Source organism: Rattus norvegicus, unplaced genomic scaffold (genome assembly GCF_021556685.1).
Source record: "Rattus norvegicus strain SHRSP/BbbUtx unplaced genomic scaffold, alternate assembly SHRSP_T2T unassigned-0000226, whole genome shotgun sequence".
Taxonomy (NCBI): Eukaryota; Metazoa; Chordata; class Mammalia; order Rodentia; family Muridae; genus Rattus; species Rattus norvegicus.
Genome location: NW_028238936.1, coordinates 14,621 through 22,500, shown reverse-complemented (window position 1 = coordinate 22,500; position 7,880 = coordinate 14,621). Strand labels below are relative to the sequence as shown.

Below are 7,880 nucleotides of genomic sequence, written 5' to 3'. Positions count from 1 at the left end.
ACGCACCCTCAGCCAACAGGCCCCACGGACCGGCGTGGGCGACAGCCACTAAAGCCTCTTTCTCCTCTACGCCTCGCGGGGCGTCTTTCCCCCCGCACACGCCTCCAAGAGACCAGGCGAGACGCGCCGCCACGGCCGCGGCGGCCGGGACGCCCTTCAAACCGCAACTTCCTCCCGCCCGCCGGGCGGCCCTTCCCCCCAGGCACCCCGCGACCGCCCCGGGACCCGTGCGCGCCCGGCTGCCCCCCCGTGAGGAGGGGCCCGGCAGCACGGCCGCGGGTCGGCCAGACGAGGAGCGAGAGAGAAAGGAACGCCGGCGGGCGGGGAGGGGGAGCGAACCGACAGAACGAGGACCGTCGACGGCAGGGCGGGCCGCAGCGGCACCCCCCGCGGGAGACGCCTCACAAGGGACCGGGAGGCCGCTCGGGCGGCGACCGGGCACGCGAGCCAAGCCGGCGGGAATCACACTGCACCCAACCCGGAGCAGTCCCGCCACGCCCGCGGCACCGAGCCGACCCGAAACCAACGGACAACCCCCGGGAGCCCGAGGAGACGCCAGCCGACGCGAGAGAGAACCGAGGCAGACGCCGACGCCAACCGACGAAGACCCCCGCGTGGCAGCGGGTCCCAACGTCCGACGACGCGCCGGACGCGGCCGACCGCCGGTTCCCCCAAATAAGAAGTCCGCCCCCGAGAGCGAGGCCAACCCCGCGGTTCACGGACCCTCAAGAGCCCCGCGGAGGGGGAAGGGGGGGTAGGACGGCTCCCGCGATCTCCACCGGCCGTGGGAACGCTGCCGTGGAAGGGGGGGACGAGGCGGCAACCGCAGACGCCCGAGAGCACGCGGCACGCACCACACGCGACACGACCTCGCCGCGAGAGTGGCCGGGACGTGGACGCGCGTGGGAGGGACGCACACGCGACGGAGGGCACGGGGGGAAACGGAGGCGGGTGGGACCGGGAGCCCACCGCCGCCCTTCCAAACCCACCCGTCCCGCGACGACCCCTCGCGGTGAGGGGGGTACCGCGCACGCGGGCGTGTGCACGGCCCTTCCCCGCCACCTGCCACCAGAAACCCAATCTCCCCCACAAGCTCCGCACAGCGGCAGGTCGACAGAGCCCCGTCCCGCGTGATCCCTCCTCGTACTCGGAGCGGGGAGGCGCGGGTCGCGGTAGGCGAGAGAGCAAACGCTGCGCGCAGAAGGCTGAGGTCAGGGCGGGCAGCCGAGGGGACCATCCGGGAGAAGCCCCTCGGAGATCGTAAAGCCCTTTCCGAAGATAGCTAGAGAAGGCAAATTCCTCACTGAGGGCGGGACGAACCCAACACCGACGAGCAGCCAAGGGCTCCGTGCACGCAACGGGAAACGAGCAACAGGCGCGGGACAGAACGGGAAGGACCACGCGCCAGCTGGTGGGGGGTCTGCGGTATCGGCAAAGGTCTCTTTCTCCGGGGTCTTCTTGAGCATTCGCGGACCGGGGGGACCTGCGACAGGTCCCCGCCGAGAGCCAGGCCTCTTCAAGGCGCACACAAAGGAGGAGCCTTGACTTGAGGGAGTCCGGTCTTTAAAAAGGGCCAGCCGCGATCGCTCAGCACCACCCTAACCGCGCAGGGCCCGCGGGTGAAGGCACCAAAAACATAGGCACGGGGTGGGCGCTCACCCAACGGAAGGAGCCTTTTAACCGCACACTCAACTCCTCGACCCCCCCCCTTTCTGTCACCGTGCAGAAAGCCGGCAACTAGGACAAGGGAAAGCGTAAAGGCACAAGCACCATGGAGCACAGGAGGCACGCCGGGGAGCGGGAAGCGCCACCGCCAACTCAGAAGCGGGCACCTTGGTGGTCAAAGCCCGGAACGCTCCAGGAGCACCGCAAGGCTCACACGAAGCAGGGCGCGTGCACACACCATTCGGGAAGGGTATGCACCGCAGCGGGTCTACCACCTTCCCCCGGCACGGGGGAAGAGGGCCGCGAAGCAGTGAACGGCGTGGGGGCAAGCGCCCCCGACACGTCCACAGGGACACCGCGAACCACAGCAACAAGTGTGCGCGGGTCAGCGCTCGTGCCGGACAGCCGCACCCCTGACTTCCACACACCACCCTGCAAAGGAATGGGGAGGAGAGACGAGGGGCCCGCTGGCAGAACGAGAAGAGCGGTCGCCATTCGCGCTGAATGACCATTCGCCATGAATGTCCGTCCCTCGCCTGGCGCGGCTTAGGCCCCGGCCCGAAGAGAACGCGGCAGCACCACATCGATCCAACGGGAGCGAGACACGCCATGCATCGGGAACAACGGGCGTGAGAGCTTTCTAACAACGCACTGGACGGGAATACGAGCGAGAAGAGCGAGAGAGAGCACGGGAAGAAGTCGCTAACACTGCCACACACACAAAAAAAAAAATTTACCCTTCTCGAGGGCGAGAAAAAAAAGGAAGCGTTGCACTCGGGAGGCACGTGGCGTGGAAGAACGGGACTCAACGGGCAGCGGAGGTTCGGGAACTCCTTCAAAAAAAAATAAAAATAAAAAATAAAAAATAAAAATAAAAAAATAAAATCCCCTTCGAAGGAGAAAAGGTGCAACTCGGGAGGCACACAGCAGGAAAGAAAGGGACACACCACCAAGCAGCGGAGGTTCGGGAACTCCTTCCAAAAAACAAAAAAAAAAAAAAACAAAAAACAAAAAAAAAAAAACAAATAAAAAAACCGGTCGGCCGCAGAGGAGCACGCCAGGGGGTCACTAGCACCAAACGGGAAAACCCTTCCAGTCGCACTCGGCACCAACGACTCCTACCGGTAACGGACGACAACCACCACGGGGAAATCGGGAACGCCTGACACGCGGGACGGTTGTCATAAAGCTGCCCCACAGAGCACAGGCAAGCAAGCACGGGAAAGCAGGAAGCGCGTACTCATGGGGGGACGCTAAGCTTCAAGCATCGAAGAGGCCCATGCGCAGAAGAAAAGAGCTAGGGCTGGACAAGCAAACAGCCTTGGTGCAAGCCTCTTCCAACGTCCTTTAATGACAAAAAGAGTCAAAAGGACAGCGTGTCAGCATATATCTCCAGGTACAATAAGGACAGATAGCAAAGATGAAAAGTGTAAAAGACACAGGGATAAACATGACAGGCCACACGGAACGTCTGGAAGTCATGTTCGGTGACGTGTCCCCAAGAGGTCCCCATGTAGAAAGAGAACCGGACCGCAAAGGAACAACTGGTCGACCTTAGAACCCTGAGTGCTCACAGACCGAGGAGGCCATGGTAGATAGCCTGGAACACAGCTTCCCCTCGGCCTCAGAAGTCCATGCTCCCGCTGGCAGGGACCGGGGAGGATCCTGGAAAAAATAAAGTCTCGGAGGCGCCCCCTAGCCGGGACACCTCGGCTCGGAGGCCGGGGACACAGCACCCTCTCGGCCTCAGAGGTCCAGGCTCCCGCTATCAGGGACCGAAGGGACTCCTGGAAAAGAAAAAAAAAAAAATCCGTGGCGCCACCTAGCCGGGCCACCTCGGCTCGGAGGCCGGGGACACAGCACCCTCTCGGCCTCAAAAGTGTCTATGGTCCCGCTGGCTGGGACCGAAGGGACTCCTGGAAAAGAAAAAAAAAAAAAAAAAAACTCCGTGGCGCCCCCTAGCCGGGCCACCTCGGCTCGGAGGCCGGGGACACAGCACCCTCTCGGCCTCAGAGGTCCAGGCTCCCGCTATCAGGGACCGAAGGGACTCCTGGAAAAGAAAAAGAAAAAAATCCGTGGCGCCACCTAGCCGGGCCACCTCGGCTCGGAGGCCGGGGACACAGCACCCTCTCGGCCTCAAAAGTGTCTATGGTCCCGCTGGCTGGGACCGAAGGGACTCCTGGAAAAGAAAAAAAAAAAAAAAACTCCGTGGCGCCCCCTAGCCGGGCCACCTCGGCTCGGAGGCCGGGGACACAGCACCCTCTCGGCCTCAAAAGTGTCTATGGTCCCGCTGGCTGGGACCGGAGAGGAGGGAAGAAATAAAAAAAAAATAAAATAAAATAAAATAAAAAATTAAAAAAAAAAAAATTGGAAAAAAAAAAAAAAAATCCGGGACGGGGCCCAAGCCTTCTGGTCGACCTCATCCAGCTGCCACCAACCCCTCCTTGTGTCCCAATAGGTCGTACAGCCACCCTCCTCCCCTGAAGTTCTCCAGGTACAACCTCCTAGCTAGAGATGGTCCCCAGACAGGACGGCGTCTCCGTCGCGCACCCGCCTGCTTGCCTGTCACCCTCTCACCCTGGCCGGCTCACCACAGGCACTTCCCCGTCCTTTGTCACCAACCGGGGGACAGGAGCGTTGCGGAAACTTGTCGCCACTAGGTGTCGCCCGACAGCGATCTCGATCAAGCAAACCAATACAGACTGTCACGCGCCGCCGCCGCCACACACACTCATTCCGTCTCTCCGGAGTGACCTCCCTAGCTCAGGGGGACACTCACCCACGCACAACGGGGCAGGTACCCACCACTTCTCCCGAATGGCACAAACGGTCCCGGTTGTCCCGCCGGAACACAGTGAACGCGGGATGGACTCGGGGCCAACCCCCTCAGGCACCCAGAAAAGGAAAGTAGGACGGAGCGGTGAAAACAGGCCACCTCTAAGTGAAAGGACATGCACTCTCGAATCGGTTAACAATTAGCAAGGAACAGGCACAGTTAGGAAAAGGGAGCGTCCAAACTCCGTCGTGAGGGGAGGGTGGCGGCGACCTCAGTTCCACACCATTTTTAAATGGCTCACTCATTTTTAAAACCCTCCACCGATCCCGATGGGGGGGAGGGGGGTTGTTGTTGTTCTCTGTTCCTCGCTGCCACCGCCAGCCGGCACTCACCAAACCACACACCTGCCACCCTCTTTGGAAGACTAAACACAGAGAGTAAATTAAAAGAATGGTGGAATGATGGTGGAATGGTTAAAATTCCCGTGATTTGTTTTCACTCTGATCAAAACATACTTATTTTGTGCATTTGCATTCCCTTGTTCACACGTGCCTCTGTGTGTGTGGTGGGGGGAGGGAGGGAGGGAGGGAGGGAGGGAGGGAGGGAGAAAGAGAGAGAGACAGAGACAGAGAGACAGAGAGACAGAGAGAGAGAGAGAGCCAATTTAAAAAATAAAAACATGGTTAAATACAGCCACTTTGGGAAGATTGCTAGAGAGAATGCAGTCCAGAGTATGGAGGCCAGAGCTCTGGACGCTCTAGACCACAGGTCTCCCATCTCCCATATACCAGGCACCCAGCACCACCATCCCTACTTTGTTTGCTTGTGCGTTTGTTTGCTTGCTTGTTACATTAGTTTCATCCCAAGTTAATAATTATATATTTTTTTTTCTATGCACGTATTTAGTTGTGGCAGGGGAACTCCTTCTTTAGGACAGGCAGACTTAGCTAGTTAGTTAGCCAGTCAAAAGTACGTAAAAAATTTATATCAACATAAATATCATTCACTAAGAAATCCTATCTGAAGAAAAAGAAAGAAAGGAAGAAAGAAGGAAGGGAGGGAGGGAGGGAGGGAGAGAGAGAGAGAGAGAGAGAGAGAGAGAGAGAGAAAGAAAGAGGAAAACTGGCAGACTTAGTTTTAGTGTTTTTGTTATTGTTTATTCAAGATATTGTTTCAGGGCTGGAGAGACGGCTCAGCGGTGAAGAGCACTGACTGCTCTTCCAGAGATCCTTAGTTCAAATCCCAGCAACCACATGGTGGCTCACAACCATCTGTAATGGAATCCTCTCCTTGTGTGTTGAAGACAGTGACAGTGTGCTCATAAAATAAATAAACAATAAAAAATATGTTTGAAGATTAAAGAAAAAACTCTCTCTCTCTCTCTCTCTCTCTCTCTCTCACACACACACACACAAATAAACTCTGTAATAAAAATCAATGTGACTTCATGATCAAACTTCTATAGTCAATAGGACTAGAGAGAACACATGTCTGTAAAATAAAAGCAGAACCTTTTCTGCTTTGTTTTGTTTTGCCTCAAGGTACGTTTCTTTTGGTATAGCCCAGGCAGTCATGGAACTTGCTCCGTAGACTTATCTAGCCTCAAGCTCACAGAGGTCCACTCTGCCTGCCTCGGCCACCCACACAGCTCTCTCTGCTGACTATATGTCTGCATGCCAGAAGAGGGCACCAGAACCTAGGAGGACACACCACATGGCTCCTGAGAATCCAGGTTTTGACTTTAAAAAAAAAAAAAAAAATTCTGACAGCATAGAGGGTAGATATCTGCCTGCCAGGCTCTTCTAGTGCTGTTTAAGGTGGGGTAATAGCCATGTGAAGGAGACAAGGGGAGAGGAAAAATCGATTGGATGAGTAGTGCTGCTGAGATTAAGGAACACACACACACACACACACACACACACACACACACACACACACACACAGAGAGAGAGACAGAGACAGAGACAGACAGAGACAGACAGAGACAGTAAGACAAAGAGACAGAGAGAGAGAGATGACAGAGGGACACACCGAGGGAAAGACATCAGGACCAGCTGAATTTCTCAAGAAAAGAAAAGAAGAGAAAGGAAAAATGTTTTCTATATACACAAATCTGTATACATGATTTGTTATAGTGTCCCATTTGGGCACTTTGGATTCAACTGTGGATGGTTGTCAGCCAGCTTGGCTGACACCTGACCTCACCAAGATGGAGGCAGCCGGCCATTAGCCCTGATGTTCCAGGTCACTTCTGTTTCTCCCTTTCCCAGCCTCTAGGGAAACAGAACTTAATTAAACTCAGTTTGCACGTGCAGAAAGGTGAAGAGGCACCCAAAAGCAGCCAGAAGCCTCAGACCATCCACAGCCACATGTTCTCCTTCTGCCTATATTACTTCTAAATGATCGTATTTATTTATTTATTTATTTATTTATTTATTTACTTACTTACTTACTTACTTACTTACTTACTTTTTTTTCTTTCTTTTTTTTCGGAGCTGGGGACAGAACCCAGGGCCTTGCACTTGCTAGGCAAGCGCTCTACCACTGAGCTAAATCCCCAACCCCCTTACTTACTTACTTACTTACTTACTTACTTACTTACTTACTTATTTTTGTCATACTTAAACAATCGTTCGTCCTTGAATTCCTCCTGTATGCCAGGTAGACTTAGTCAGTCAGTCAGTCAGTCAGTCATTTAGCCAGGTCAAAATAGTTAAACATAAATATCAATAAAATCAATAAAAATCAAATGCAAACCCAATAGACAGTAAGTAAAATCGAATAAACCAAAAGATACATCATAAGCACAGAGTTTCAGCCGGACATTGAAAAGCAGCAGTTACCGAAGCAGTCTCCCTCCCACACCAACACACACACAGCTCGACCACCACCTTATCTGCACATTTTCAGCTCCTGCTTTCTAGAGTTACCAAGTTTATACACTACAGAGTTTAGCAAAGCAGGCCGGTTCACCGCACCCCCAGGGTCAGAGAACATGCTAGACCAGCTCTAGGGGATGGGCTGGGGGGCAGGGGAGGGTGGGAAGAGGGGAAACAGGCAGACTTAGGTATTCTAGTTTTGTTCATTCAAGATTCCACTTCTCTCTGTTGTAGCCCTGATAGACAGACAGGCAGGCAGGAATATTTGTTTGTTTGGCTTGGGGTTTGGGTTTGGTCCATTTGTTGGTGGATTTTGTTTTGTTTTGTTTCATTTTGTTTTTCGGGAAGTGTGGTGACTTAGTGCCTACACAAGCCAAGGCAGGAAAAATAAATAAGTAAAGATCTCTGAAACACAAATCTGGGGTGGGCTCTAGCATGGCCATGGACACACGCATGCACAGACGCACGCACGCACGCACGCACGCACGCATTGTAGACACGCACTCAAGGACACACTGGATTCTACAATGTTTGGTTTCTGAGTGTGTGTCATACAGAAC

General features: G+C 54.7%; 1 long non-coding RNA gene across 1 annotated transcript in view; it reads right to left on the bottom strand.

Moving 5' to 3' along the window:
• Positions 1-4,650, bottom strand: part of LOC147997209 (uncharacterized) — a 17,641-nt gene extending 12,991 nt beyond the window's left edge. Inside the window, exon 1 of the long non-coding RNA XR_015648093.1 lies at positions 4,471-4,650. This is a non-coding gene — a long non-coding RNA (uncharacterized LOC147997209). The remainder of the gene's footprint in view (positions 1-4,470) is intronic.
• Positions 4,651-7,880: the final 3,230 nt, after the last annotated feature.